Raw genomic sequence first — 15,179 nt, forward strand, 5'->3', positions numbered from 1 at the left:
TGCACACACCAGGGAACATTTCATGAAGTGCTAACAGAGTATTATGATGGACTTCACCATAGATGAATATTCTGGATCGGGGCCACTGTTAGCTGTGCCAAGTGTTGTGTGAGTGCAACAAAAGCAAATATTTTGAATTAAAAAGCGAGACGAAAACACCGTCCATCCGCTGACTTTTACTCATGTAGCAATGAAAACCTCACCGGGGTTCCAGATTTTCAAAGTCATTTTTATCACAGTTATTCGGTGACAGCTCCTCTGAATTTCCGTGAGTGTAATAAAACAGATCTCTGGCTACCTTAGATTTATTTTCCCTCCTCAGACACCATGACATCATTCACATTTATACTGTATTTATCTGCAGAGATGTGCCCAAAAAGATCTTTTAACACTGCTTTAAAGGTGTAACATGTAAATATCTTACAGACCTGTTGAAGGTAGCTCCTAAACTACAGGGGGCAGTATAACCACTAACTGCCCTTTTTAAAAAAAATCCTGTTTGAATTGTGCCATGAATTGTACATAATTATTTTTTTTTTCCACTCAAGAAGTTGCAGTCTGTCACAAAAATAATCAAATATAAGATTATGACAGTGCGTTATTAGAAGGACAACACACCCTCTCCTTTCGTAAGTGCTGTTGACAATATGGCCAGTAGTCTCCTTTGACTACTATAGGGAAAAAAAAATCTAAGTAATGGACAATAACACACACAGGACGAGCTGTGACTTCTTTGGCTGTAGCTGCTGTTAGCAAGGGAACTTATTAGCTGACGGGAGACTACGTTGATCTGACTCCAGAATAAAGACACATCTGGACTGTTTTGGTGAGTTTTATGTAGTTTCCAGTGATTTAAACAGTTGAATTAGTCTAAGTTCAGTAAAGAGAGAAACTTGATTCAAAAGGCAAACTGTCTCTTTAATCGAACTTCTGTGTGGCGTTGTGAGTCGGTCTGTAGTTAGCAGACTTCATCTCTAACTCTTGTAGTCTACTGTTGCGTTCTGTTGGTGGAGCGGGGGGGAGGCACTGAGACGAGGCACTTGAGAACGTGCATAAAGTCACATCCTTAGGACAGCTGCGGAAAATCCGTTCTGAATCCTTCACAAAAGATAAGCAACCGAGAAAGACAGGGAAGGTGTAATTTCTCACGTTATGTTGTGTTAAAATCTGCTCACATATCGCCAATAAGAAAGAGATGAACGCATGTTAATTGCAACACACCGTTACACAAAGTCTCTTTAAGGTTAAACGTAACCAATTATTTCTTACTCGAGATCAGCCCTGCTTTCAGACGACCTGTAAAAAGCCTTGACTTCCAGTCTGCACTTGAACGTCACAAACTATGAGCACACACGCAGGGTGTGACAATTTCCCACCCACATACTGTGTAACATGGCATTGTGTATTGTACACATTCACAAAGAACGGCATTATACAGTAACTGGAACTCAAGCGAGTGGTCTGGTCTGACCTTGTCCTTACCTTGATGTAACCGGGGGGAATGTGACATACGAGAATCTGGCTCCTAAAAACCATAAAAGTTGCTGACTGTTTCGTGCTGTGCGTCCAGCACGTCACGGATGTGGATAAATATCTCTGCCCTGCGATGTGGAGTCACATGCCAGAGCTCCGTGACCCCCGAAGTCACGTGAAAACACCACCCAGACAAATGGGCACAGTGATGCAGCTTGGCAGGCCTCAAAGACCTCTCTCTGCATTACGAGGCATTGTGAGCGATTCACATTTTCCACTTCAGTCACTGTGACGCACGGCCCCGTCCAGAGGCAGCGATGGATGCTGGGCGATTGCATGCGTTTGGGCTGTTTGCCTCCGTCTTTGATGTCACCTCTCGCTCAGCAATTTCCCCAATTAAATTGATTGTGCTAATGTGTAAAGTGGACTGCCACGATTAAAGGTAAAGCCATGTTGTTTTTGAGAAGGGCCTCAAATCCATCACCATGGCTGCGGCGCCAAAGCATCCAGCGACACAAACTCCGGGCTCGGAAAAAGCCCCGCAGTTCTGTGGCGGCGGGAAATCATCAAATGTGACTTATTACTGGCGAGTGGAAAAGGATATCCCAATTATAATTATATCCTGACCGAGACGGTCGATATTTAAAAATGAAAACAGTGAAAATTGCACATTTCACAGGAGCAGTCAGCCAAAGAATTCCACCTTTCTGAGGGAGTCAGAAAAGGAGAGGAGATTGAAAAAGTAATTGAGGGGTTGTCAGTGAAAAGGAAGCCGTCGGGAGAGAATAAAAGTTCAATACGTTGAATAGATGAATAGGGGGTGAAGGGCTAAGTGGGTGTGTATTCGTGTGTGCGCGCGCACACACGCACACACATACACACACACACTTTGAGGGAAAGTGAGAGAATCAAAGGAAATAGGAGACTTATACAGCAAGCTCATAATGTGTCAACATTGTTCAGTGTGGGAGGTCGCCCCGGGGGAACGTTGCCTAACACACGAGGGAGAAATTCAACAGCTCTTTCAACGGAAATCCTCATCATACATCTCCACTGCTTTAGAAAGCAAAACAACCTTAGCAGAGGACTATGGAGCCCTCAGTCTCGGAGCCTCGGCTGTGTTTGTCTCAGTTCATGAGGTGCAAAGGAACTTCGGAAGATCATTTTGACGACCGGAATCTGATACTCCACGTGTCAAAACTTCCCCGTGGCACCAAATCACCGAGATATGACTGCTGGGGGCTGATAAGGTTTCTGATTGATGCCGAAGGTTACGAGATGACTTCATTAGATGAGATCTACAGATTTCCTGCTCGCTTTGAAATAAATACGCAGTTCCACCCAGCGGAGCTTTAAGACATATTGACAGGATCCACCTATCCTGGGAAAGGTGACTGTTATGTGTCTCGTGCACATGTTCTTTCTCACCAACACCCCTTTTCACACTTGGTTACACCCAGTTACATCTGGGAGCCACACACTACATCATCAGTCTTCTGCTGCTGGCTGCTGAGCACCTCCAATTTGAGCTAATGTGGCTGATCGAGGGCACGGCAAGACATCTGACAAGAATCCGCCAACAGATCTTTGTCTTGGAACACTCTCAGCTTATCTTATTCAATCCTGTACATAACCCACCCTGATGTCACCCAATGGTTTGTTGGCAACTGTTTTGAAACCTCAAGTTTAGCAGTCACCATCTCAGTTTGTTGGAGCAAGATAAAAGTTATCTCGCTTGGATCTGACTGATAAACTGAGGACATGCCATGATGGTGACTTGTGTAAATTACAAGTCATTAATCATTATTAATCAAGTGAGAAGTTAGTTAATTTTCCCGTAAGCTTTTACTCCTTTTTCAAACCAGTGGAGCCACCTCCTGCTGACCATTATAAAGAATTCAGGTTTAAGGCACTTCTCCCATTGGCTTCTTGGTCTGTGCTTTACACAGTCAATGGTTTGGTTACTGAAGACTACGATGACTTTTCCAAGGTTTCAAAACCATTGTCGCTCCATTAGCTACCCTCATAAGCTGGTTAGCTTGCCTGTTGACCAGCCATGAACGTGAATGAAAGGTGCGATATGCAAGGATTTTAGTTGACAACATTCATAACTTACCTCAACAGAACTTGAAGAAATAACAGATCTGAAACGAGGCCCATGTGTTGCGTTGCAGGGATATCTACTGATGTTAGCATGCTAACCAGCTAGCCCTGGCCTTTGCTGGCCCACAGCTCCCATGCTAGCGTTGTAAACACCAACACTCCCCATCCAATATTTGTCAAGTTCACTATATAACATTGTAAAATCAAGTGTTGTTGCTTAATACATAAAAAATGTATAAAAAAAGAAAAACATAATTCAGAAGGGCATTAGATACTTACATGTCATGCCATTGCTGCATTTAGCAAATTACAAGCTTGCCAATTGCACAAATTGTGTCTTATATGTGACCTCTCAATAAAACCAACTATTATCCTAACCTTCACTCAGAGCCTTTTGGTTTCCTCATTCCCCCCGTTAGCCAGAGCCGTTCTTGGCAGGACAGCATAAACGGTCAATATTCTTGAGTTCTTTTGATACCATAAACCTGGTTTTTCAGCTCTCACTCAGCACCTATTCCTGAAGAAAACCATCTGTGCAAAGGATCAAACGGTCATAAGGAAAGAGGCTCAGTCTCCCTGCTGCAGGGGTTAGGCCAGGGCCTGATGTTCTGGATAGTTCAAGGCCAAGAATTCTGGTTATGGACTTGCAATGAGGGAGCAATAGTACTTGTAACAGACAGAGGAGTGATGGGACATTAATTTCCCCGAATCCCTTTACAGTGATGATGAGACCAGAAGGATGAGGTACTGTGTGACAAATTAACTCATTTTTCCAGCCTTAATGAGGCTTACATAAGGTGAGGGAGCTCAATATGGCCAAAATCTAAAGTGAGACAGGAACCTTCCACTGTTTTAGACAGAGGAAAATAAAAAAATATACTGAGCTGTAGAAGTAATGTGCACAATTATTGCTTACAGTGACGATAGCCATACATGGCAAATCTTTCTAGTTTTTTTCTAGTTATTTCTGGATATAAAGGGTGGATGTTGACTAAATTTTTGTTTTGTCCTCTCCTAAAACAGTATCCCAAGGGCAAATGTGTAAATTAGACTTAGCATGTCCAGCTAACTAGCTTATTACCTTCATTACTAACCCAGTGTTAGTAAGGTCAGGAACATTTCCTACTACGTTTTGTCGTGGGGTTAGCAGTTACATAAAAAAAAGCCCCATTCACAACTAACACATCCATCATGTAGTTAGTTTAGTTGCTGTGTGGCTAACCAGTCAAGGATGGAGCTATATCAGAATGTAAGCTAAGCTACACTTGTGCATACAAAGCCAAACTTAAAGCGCTAGGTCTGCCAAACCAAGTAGTTAATCTTCATATTGAAAGCCTCATGTAGTGTTAGAAATACAATATGTAAGAACTTTAGTACAAAACAATCATAGATTAACAAAAATAGTCGACAGAATGTGGAGACGTTGTATCAAGTAGACGTCTCAGTATTGTGTTAACCAGCTAGACCCGGGCCTGACAACCTCTTTCTCCCTGCAGTCCAAAACTCCTGTGCTAATGGCTAGCTGCACGGCTGACTGAGCTAACAAGCTAACGGTAGCTATAGTCACGTATGAATAAACTGAATGTAGTTAGCCACAGTAAGCAGTTACTTTGGTGATATGCTGCCCCTATTTGCTGGGAATATGAATTAAAGGTGACTTATTCTTACGTATTGCACCTTTAAAAGTTGAGGAGTCTCATTTGGTAACAACTCAGTTGGAGATGTAGCTAGCTAGCTACAGCTTATAAAATCAGCTAGCGACATTCATCATTTCAGCCAACAAATTAACAGTCGCATGAGATCCAGAAATGAGATGCTTGCCTTTGTCTAGCACCGTCTTAAATCAAGGTCCCATTATTTAAAAAATTACGAATAATCTAAAATAGTACATAAGCAGCAGTACTCATTTCAAAGACTCCTGTGAGCAAGGCATTCATCTCCAAAGTAGACCTACCTCACTGAAGCTGGTCAGTAGCCAACTAGTGTATGATTGAAGTTATTTATATTATACCAGTCTAGTTCACACAGGTATGACAGAGCTGGATATGTAACAATCAATTCTCCCTTACAAATGATGTTAATTAAACACACACACGATCACACCACTCAGTCTGTCACAGCTAACGTGACCCTTGGTAAGGGTTTCCAGTCGGGTGTGACATCAGAGAGTTTATTCTCCACAGGAAATCAGGAATCTCCACATGGGCCGATCCTGCGCGGGGACACTCAGCCGGGTGTTAATGGGCCAAATGTTCAGTGCCGTCGAGTGAAACACGCTCCATTACAACTTTATGGTTCGAATCCTGATGGAGTGCACCACCCAGATATGCATGAGAAAATGAGCGGGGGAAATAAATCAAGGTGAAGATTGTTGTTATACAGTAGGAGGAGGCATAGTGCGTACACTTATCCTGCACAGCGAAAAAAGAATTCAAACAAAGACTGTCGCAGTTTGAAAACTGAGGTGAGCTTCAGGTCTACATCCAGCCGGGATGGAGGAAGAAAATGTGTTCATGTGCAATGCAAAAGCCATTGTAAATGATGGGTTTTATAGCGCAGGAGTGGAGTTACATCCTATGTCAAAGTCTGCTATGGATCTGTGAGTAGATTGTAAAGGCAGTAATGGTTCTGTCAGTTGGATGGCATGAGCATCCGCCAAACGAACACATGCAGTCAAACCCGTGCAGCACAACTCTCACACGTACTGTAAAGCCCATCCATCTGCAGTCAGAGCCTGGATCATCCAGAGTCATCCCTCCCTCTCTCTGTGCACCCAGGTACCTTCCTGTCCAGGATAAACAGACCGGGCCTAGACCCTCCACCTCGCTGCAGCAGTTAACATCAGCCTCCGTGAAACGCAGCGAGACCGAATCAGCCCCAGACAAGTTTTACAAGCCCTACGTTTTCTGTCCTGCCCTCGATCAACCAGCCCCATTTGCCCCCAAGGCCCAGTTCCCCATCCCAGACCACTCCCCCAGGACCCATTAGCACTCTCAGGTTGAGGTTTTACTTAAAGAAAATGTTCTCTTAGACACAGCTGCTTCAGAGACAGAATCATTTCAATGGGCCGGAGCCAGAGATCAGCAATGTTTTGATGTTCGCAAGCTTGAAATCTTGACCAACAAAGAAGGAGCTGCACTTAAATGGTGACCACATCTTAGATCTGAGGCTTTATCCTCAGATTTATATCGTCTGAAATATTCAAACTGCTAAACAGCTTTTAATTTGTGGTTCTAATTGTATGCATTTGCTTCCTATCCTGGTAAAATATATATGGATGGTAGAAGAGAGAAGGGTGAGACATACCTGTTTAATTTTTCCAGCATCTTCCAGCACCCTTGTTTCTCCTGGGAAACTCCCAACGTTAATGTTCATAAAGAGGCGAAGTCCTGCCTCTTTCGATGGACCACATCGGGGCCATATGTCAGAAAAAATATGTATGGTACTTAGTGGCGAGAGACAAATTATTTTTTGATTCTGCCTGAAAGAAATTTTTTAACTTTAAAACTAAGGAAATATAAGACTGTCAAAATACATAATTAGAGAGACTATCAACCCAGCAGCTGCACAAGTAACGTCTCATTTAACTCTCACAAAAACCCATGACTGACACCTTGTAGAGCCGGTCCTGTATATGAGTCTCCATTTACATAACTGCAGCTGTCAATAAGTCCAGACCTGTTTTGATTTTCACCCTTTGAAATACTTTTTCCGTGCCGAGGTGACGGCCATGTTGGTGTTGTTGACGTATTTTGTGCAAGATGATGTAGTTTACCGAGCGCTTTTGCACAAAACTAAATCATATTTTACTACCTTTACAACAAACTGAGACTCTCTTGACTTGCCACGTTACATTTTTTAATATTTTGTGATTCATGGCACAATTCAAATGGACCGAAATTTTGGGACTGTGACTGAAAAAAATGTGCGAGACACTAGCCTGTGAATTCTGGAAAATGTATTAACAAGAAAATGTAGAACTGTGATGTGAGGATGTACTGCATGGGTCTTAAATGAAACAGTGACAGCCACAATGTTAACATCTGTGAATGGACGGAAGAAAAAAACGCAAACAAGCTGATGGACAATTAAAAATAAAACAAGCGTGTAAATAGCATCTTGTTTTAATTTGAAATCGTCCAAATCAAAACAAATTTAGTTAGAATACAGTCCCTGCATGTGACTTTTCTATACGGACAGTATTATTAGGGTGTTCCGATATCGATCGCGGCGAAAAGAAGTGTACCTAAAGGACCCGGATGTTGCCTTCATAACGGCAAAAACGTTGAGTGTGCAACAATGTACACTTTACGCACTCAACGGCCACCATCTTGTCTACGTAGCGGAAGAAGCGGAGCCAGGCAGAGGCACTCATCTTGAATTTTTTTTTTTTAATGGCTACTGAGACGACAGCGCCTGCAGCGGAGCCATATTGCAGGTTTGCAGGACTGTAATTGTTAAAAAGTAAAGGCGTAGATGTCTTTTGTTCACCGTTCAAAGCGGGATGTTTTTGGCAGGTGACGAGCCGCGGCAGGTGTCGTGATTGTAATTTCAGGTAAGTGCACCACAGAGTATTAGATTTGGAACAACACTCACCTGCTGAAATCTGGATACTTAGTAAGTGCGGATAGTGTACTACGTTTAAGTGTACTCACGGAAGTATGAATATCGGAACACAGCACTGGATTTACTACCGGAAAGGCGCTGAAACTATTTGATAATGAGCGAGAGATAAAACGTTGATGAATTGATCAAACGGTGGATGATGCTGGCTGCTCATCCGTATCGTGGGAAGTAGTTGTAGTGGAACATGGCTGTAATCCTCTGATGAAGGCGCCTTCGCCAGCTGTCATTCTCAGCATTAGTCTCAGGCTGGACGTCCACATCACTCCCCATTGAATTCATTGTTTGACGACAGCATCTTTGTGTTGCTTGTGCCAGCATTACCACATTTTTCTCCTAAAAAGTACTTACAGAGCCCCTCTCTAGTGGACATCATAACAGCACAAGCAAGTAAACACTGGGAAGTCTGCAGAGTTTTGATAACAGCCCAACTGCTGTAGATGTTGCAGTCTCTCCCAGGCACCTCAAGGACGCCGTTATATTGACCATTAAAGCATTTACTGAACGCAGCTGGCATGCTCATCGAGTTCTGGACAGCTGAACAATTTCACTCTCCAGCAAGCCCGGAATTTTCTGCATGTCAGTGAACATCTGATGATTCACAAGAGAAATGCTGAAGAGAAAATGCACTTTCCAATGTTTCAAAGAGATCAGTAGCGTCTGGCAAAGCCCTGAGAATGTGGCGGAGCACCAAATACTGCTCATGTGCAGAGCAAAGCAAATACACTATTTTTGGATGTTTTATATGCAAATGAGCCTGTGCTCCACTGATGCTCCATCATAGGCTTGATCATTGAGCATTTAAGACCTTTCAGTCCATTGGATTCAAGCACATCATCAACTCCATAATATATGATTGACGGTGCATCAAAACTCATGTGGTTGGAAAAGTTTTATTACTTCTGAAAAGTTTCCTTGATCATTGGACTCTTTCACTGCCAAGGGATCGATATCTTTCTTTTCCAAGCTGGTGACAGCCACAATATGATGCATGTATCCTCGCCTCTGAGTTACATGACCAGACATTCCCATATTAATTTTCTCAATGGCATTGCCTTGTATCAATGGCAATTTCCACTCTTGCCTGGTGATCATTTTTGAGGTGGTTGACCTTGGCAGCCACCACCTCCTCCATTTTAATGTTGTAGCATTTGGTTACAAAACCAAAGCCACCATCCCTTTCTCACGCTGTACAAGTGAGCTCCCTTTGAATAGCCGGGGATCATCGTCAAAGACGCAGAGCAGAGGGAGAAGATGTGGTTACGACATCAAAGGTGGGGTGATAGATTCTGGAGTTGATTGTTAGTGCCTACACAGTACCATCCCTTATGTGGTGCACGTTAACTCTTTCAGGTCATGGCCCAATCACATTTCCAAGTCTTACCCCTACCCCTAGTTTTCTCGTAAACCCTTGCCTCTCAGAACAGAGTTACAAGGGGTGGTGGTTGTTTTGCACTGATTTTGGTGGAGTGGTACCAACTGCAGAGGCGGAGGTGAAACATTGAAATACGTCAAATTGCGGGACTGTCATGCACCAATCAGCAATAACAATGTAACGATAGCAAGCTTGTTAGCTACCAAAATATCAGCTGGTTGCGATTGTGTTATGCTTGTTATAATGAAAAGCAGCATAATACATGGAAATGGTACTATAGTTCTCGTAAGCCTTGGTTTGAAATAGGCCTGTGAAAAATCAAAAAGCATTAACACTGACCTGGGTTAATGGATAACAGGAATCGGGCCACCCTATCCCTAGACGTAGGGGTAGGGGATGAGTGGTAGGGGCAAGGGGTGTGTTGGGATTGGGCCTATGTCTTGTGTAATGAATGAAATATCACTAATGTGTGCGCTTCGGCAATACCCTTTGACAAATAGCTATAATTGAGCCCATATCCTGGATATATGCTGTTAAAAAAGCAGAAGTTTTCAGTCAGGATGTCTCATTTCGCATCTATACCAGATATATGGCACCTTGGAGCTTGGTAGTCCAATTCTTTCTAAACTGATCTTTCAACCTCAGCTCAAGTAACCATTGAGGGAGGAAAAGAAAGTAAGATGACTTATTACCTCTAGCAGCTCCTCTTTACGACTCATTTTACTGGAAACTGACATTGATATGTTGGAAAAACTTACTCCCTAAAAACTGTAGTTCTTTTGTTTCAGCCAATAATTGTTCACCGACTGAGTTTTAACCGAGCCATTAAGATCATTTCTGCTCTTAGAGCAGCTCTGCTCAAGACACGTGTTTACATAAAACTGTAAAAATCGTAAGAACAGACAGCCACATTCATGCGATCATCTGCAGAGATGTGTAATTGAACAAGGGTCCAATAATTTTTATCTGCAGAATGTGGAAATGTAATGTGTGGGATGTGTTTCAATGCAAGATCTAATGGTAATGTCTGTGTCAAGTGTTCAAGGCCAAATCAAAGATGTTGTAGTTTTTTGTCTCCGGTTTGAGACTTGAGACCTCAGCCTGCAGCGGAATGTACTGAAACCTCGCTGACGTTTTATTTGACGCTAAAATAATGGCAGGGAATGAAAAGAATTCAAGTATCCTCACAGCACTCTTTTTCTCTTTTGTCTCTCTTCTGTTTCCTCCGGTTTATTTCTCTTTTGCAATCTCTTCCACCCCTCCACCCCGTCCCCATCCTCCCCATCTATCTCACCCTCCCGTCTTTTCCTTAATGTATCCCTGCGGATGAGCAGGCCGTGCCAGAGCCGTAAATCTCAGCTCTGTATCTGTCCATCACATCTCATAAAAGTCTCATCCGTCCCAGTAAAAACTCAAGCTTCTTTCCCTGCAAATGTGTTTTGGGTGGCACGGATCCCTGTAAATAATTTGTTGCCGTGTATTTTACAAATCATCCTCCCTGTGTGATGTCCATCTTGTTTCAATCACCGCTTGGAATGGATGATTTGATGCACAGCATGCGCAGATTGTTACAAGGTGGACTGGAGCTTGAATCAAGGATGGATGCACGCATGTAAGAATAGAAGACGACTGTGTGTGCATAATGCATCGTGACCTTTGGGTCAAATTGTCTCCACCTGTTATTTTGTCTCCTGTTGCTTTTTCCTTTTGGCAAGTTTCAGGATACAAAGAATCTTTTCAGCATGTTGTGAATCGTTTATGAATCTTGACCTCAGACCCCGTAAATACAACCATGGAAGGGATCCTGGATGAAAGAGTATGAAATATGCTGTATAAAAACCTGCTGAAAGATCAGTAAAGCGGTGTGTCTGTAATGTATGTTGGCTGGAAAATGGATCTTTCTACATCGAGTCATGTGGGGGACACAGTGAACAACCACCTGTTGCCACAAGGCGATGATATGACGATTGTGGTTTAGTCAAATGTGGAAATGCTCTCCACTTCTTTGACAAGTACCATCATGGTGCCACAGCACTACGGTTGACAAAAGATTGAGGTTTTGGTTAAAGCTATAATATTTTTTTTTTTTTATTAAAGTACCAAATGTAACAAATAACTTTGTGAAATGGTTCTACAGGTCCCAGCTTTGTTTAGCTGTCCACCAACAACTTCACTGGTTTGGTTCACTCTGCACTCTTACAGTGAGTTTACAGCAGATGTAGGCAACTGTTTTCAACAAATACACTACTGTTTAATACCAGCTCAGAACTTAGATGGACAAGGTAAGTGACTATCTTGTGAACCTAGCAACCTACAATCTAGCAGAGCCAGATTATTCCCTTAGGAGTTGGTGGAGACCAAAAATGGAGCTAAAAGAGAGTGAATATCAGTATTATGGTCATCAGGTGCCCAGAAACACGACCCCAAATGAATGGTAATGTTGCATGTTGCTCCCTAACTGTTTGACATATAAATAAGATTACCTTATCAACTTTTTAAGGAACAATTCACCCCAACATAAAATTCAGTAATTATGTATTCCCCACATGCCGATCACAAAATCAGGTGAAGTTCGTAGTCCACAAAATATCTCCGGAGCTTCACAGAAAAGCAGGGTTGCAGCATTCTCTCAAACAGTTAACAAAAAAAATACATAAAATGGCTGCATACAGCTTGTCCAGCGTAAAGTCTGCTGAAGCCCGAGATCCCAAATTGATTTGAAAAGACATTATTGACTCCCATTTTTTGGCAAAAATCTTGGTTGCAGCTGCTAAGCTAAAGATGTTAGCGCACATCCCTTCTGAAGTGAGTGCACAAGCTTCACATGCATCAAGGGTTTAAATAATAAATCAAATTTCATATCAATTTGGTATCTTTGGATGTACCCTGAGTGACCAAAATTAAATAATTAAAATCCCCAAGTAATTTTTCCACTTATTCTAAATTAGACAAAACTATCATCTCTCCCTAAACCAGCTGGGTTCTGTGAGTGCCTAAAGGTATACGAAAACATTAATCAAGCTCTAGTTGCCACTGAGATGCAAGAGCGGCTGTTATATGAAAAGCATAAAAAAGATGAGATCAGTAAACATTTTTGTGTAAGTTTTCATATGTTCTGTGCAAACGTTATGCATATTTGAAGATGAAGACAAAGAAAATGTCATCTGGTCGCCAAGCATGTCACTTACAAAATGTCAGTGTTTCACATGCTGACTGCTTTATGTAAATGTTTTAGGAGAGATTTTGCATGTTTATGATGCTTTTTATTACTTGCCCACTCACTGGTGTGAAGTTTGCAGTACACGACAGGAGTGTCTATACAGCGTGCACTCATACATGCCTACACTAAAGAGGTGGAAATCTAATCCTTGATGGTGCATGATAATTATGCTTCTCTGAATACCAGCTCCCTCTGCCTCAGTGACTCTATCTATAATCTGTTCTTTCTCCATTTTCTTTCCCGGATCTTATAATTTGTTGATTGTAATGCCAGTGTTGATGAGATCTGAATGTAACTTCTTATCACAGTGTGTGCAAAGCCAGAAGATGGCAGTGCAGAGCTTCAGCTGGTGTCAATATCACAGCCTGTCACCCCGCGTTCTACAGGTCCCACAGCTTAAAGTCTGGATCAGTGCTTCTCAGCTGAGGGGTCAGAACCACCTATACGTCATTCACTATCCTCAGGATTTGAGACGGATTTAATTGCAGCCTTAGTGCTAACGACAAAGTTTAAACTGCTTTTTCCTCCAAACAATGGCTTAACCTCAACATTAGTACATCTGTATAGGACATTTAAAGTGTGTGTGTGTGTGTGTGTGTGTGCGTCCATCATTAAAGATGAATCAGTCTAGTCCTGTCTGTGTTCGCCTGGCCATTATCAGAGCAGACAGACCATCAGATTGCCAAAGTGGATCCTGTTAGTGTGCGCATCCCCGTCTGTACATCTTAAATGTATGGGTGTGTATGTGTACCTCTAATTGCACATGCGTGCGTGTATGTTTGCCATCATTAGAAGTCTGTCCTCTGGTTCACTAACGTCAACCAGTATGACAATCTATGTGATCACTTTTGTTGGTTTCAGGGTACATTATTATGAGGAATGTATATCCCATTCACCCTTCTACTTAAAGCAGAAGGTTTAAGATTGGAGTTTCGTATGACTACTTGTCAGGGAAAATGCTGCCATTTTTGTCTTGAAAGCCAGAGAGTTTCCCAAAACTTGTATTTACGTTTTTTCCCCTCTATTTTTCAATTTGCTCTGACACGCTGTGGTTGTGCCCTAAAACCCGACACTATTCCGCTCCATTGTTAATGACGCATATGCAGACAAGAAGCAGAAAAAGCATGAAAAAATATAGCAGCTCATCGGCCGATAAAGATTTCTCATACTGTATGTCGTACCTGCCTCATTTGCCACCTGCACTCCCGTTTCATCAGCCTGTACGCAACATGTGGCACAGCGGCACGGCCAACTGAAGGACAGGCTGTGGTTCTGAAGCTCCACCCAACTGAGGTTAAGCCCAACCAGTGCGATTATCCGTGGTTCTGTAACTGCTTTTAAGCTTTAAATTCATCCAACATCAACAGCAATAATGTGTGGAGTACTGACAGAGTGGTGAGAGGAACTCAGCATCTGTCACATTTACACTCAATTCTGCTTCCTGCAGGGGAGCATAGCACGCTTCCAACTGAAGACCGGCAATGTGCTGTTGTGAGCGCTCTCAGTTGCTCTCTGCTCTGTTCCCCGGATGTCGTGTGAAGTTCCACAAAATTGTGTGTGTGTGTGTGCGTGTGTGTGTGTGTGTGTGTAGACGTGTGTCACTTGCGTTGTGGGGACACAGTCACATTGCTGGGACCCATTTTCCTTAAGGGAACAAAATGCAAGTCCCCATAACATAAATCATTTAATCTAAGGGTGAAGACATGGTTTGAGGTTAAAGTAAGATTCGGTAGTATGTATGCTTATGGTTAGGGTAAGTTGCCTGGAAATTAATGTCAGTCTACTAATGTCCCTGAAAGTGATGGAAATCCGTTTGTGTCTGTTTCTATGTATTTGCGTGTAAACATGTCTGTGTATGTCTGTTTAGTTTTCAGGTGTGTCTTCGTCTCCATGTCTACACAGACAGGTGTAAAGTGGCTTAGAGTGTGTGCTGTGTGTACATGGGCATGTGTGTTTATGGATGTGTGCGTGTGTGTGACATTGGCTCCTCCACCTGCCATTACCTCACTGTAATAATAACACCATTATTCTCGCTAACTAAGATTCCATCCTCAACTTTTGATGACAGTTGAAGCTCCTCCAGCTCCTGTGTAAGTGTGTGTGTGTGAGAGTGTGTGTTTTTTTCCTGCCAAAGACAAGTGCCCCAGGACACACAGCTGAGCCGGCTGGTGGGGGCTAACGTTTCAGTGCAGAAAATGTGTCATCTTTTCTCTCTGTGATGGATATAATACCCATGCCTCCTCCAGGTGCCCGGGCTCCGCTTGACTGTGTGTGAGAGTGTATGTGTGCATGTTTCCTGACTTACTGCGCCCTCGCCATAATTTCATTAATCACAACCCTCAGACATTCTTTCTCCTGTCAAAGGAGAAAAGACGAGAGACAGAT

This window comes from Sparus aurata, chromosome 20 (genome assembly GCF_900880675.1).
Source record: "Sparus aurata chromosome 20, fSpaAur1.1, whole genome shotgun sequence".
Taxonomy (NCBI): Eukaryota; Metazoa; Chordata; class Actinopteri; order Spariformes; family Sparidae; genus Sparus; species Sparus aurata.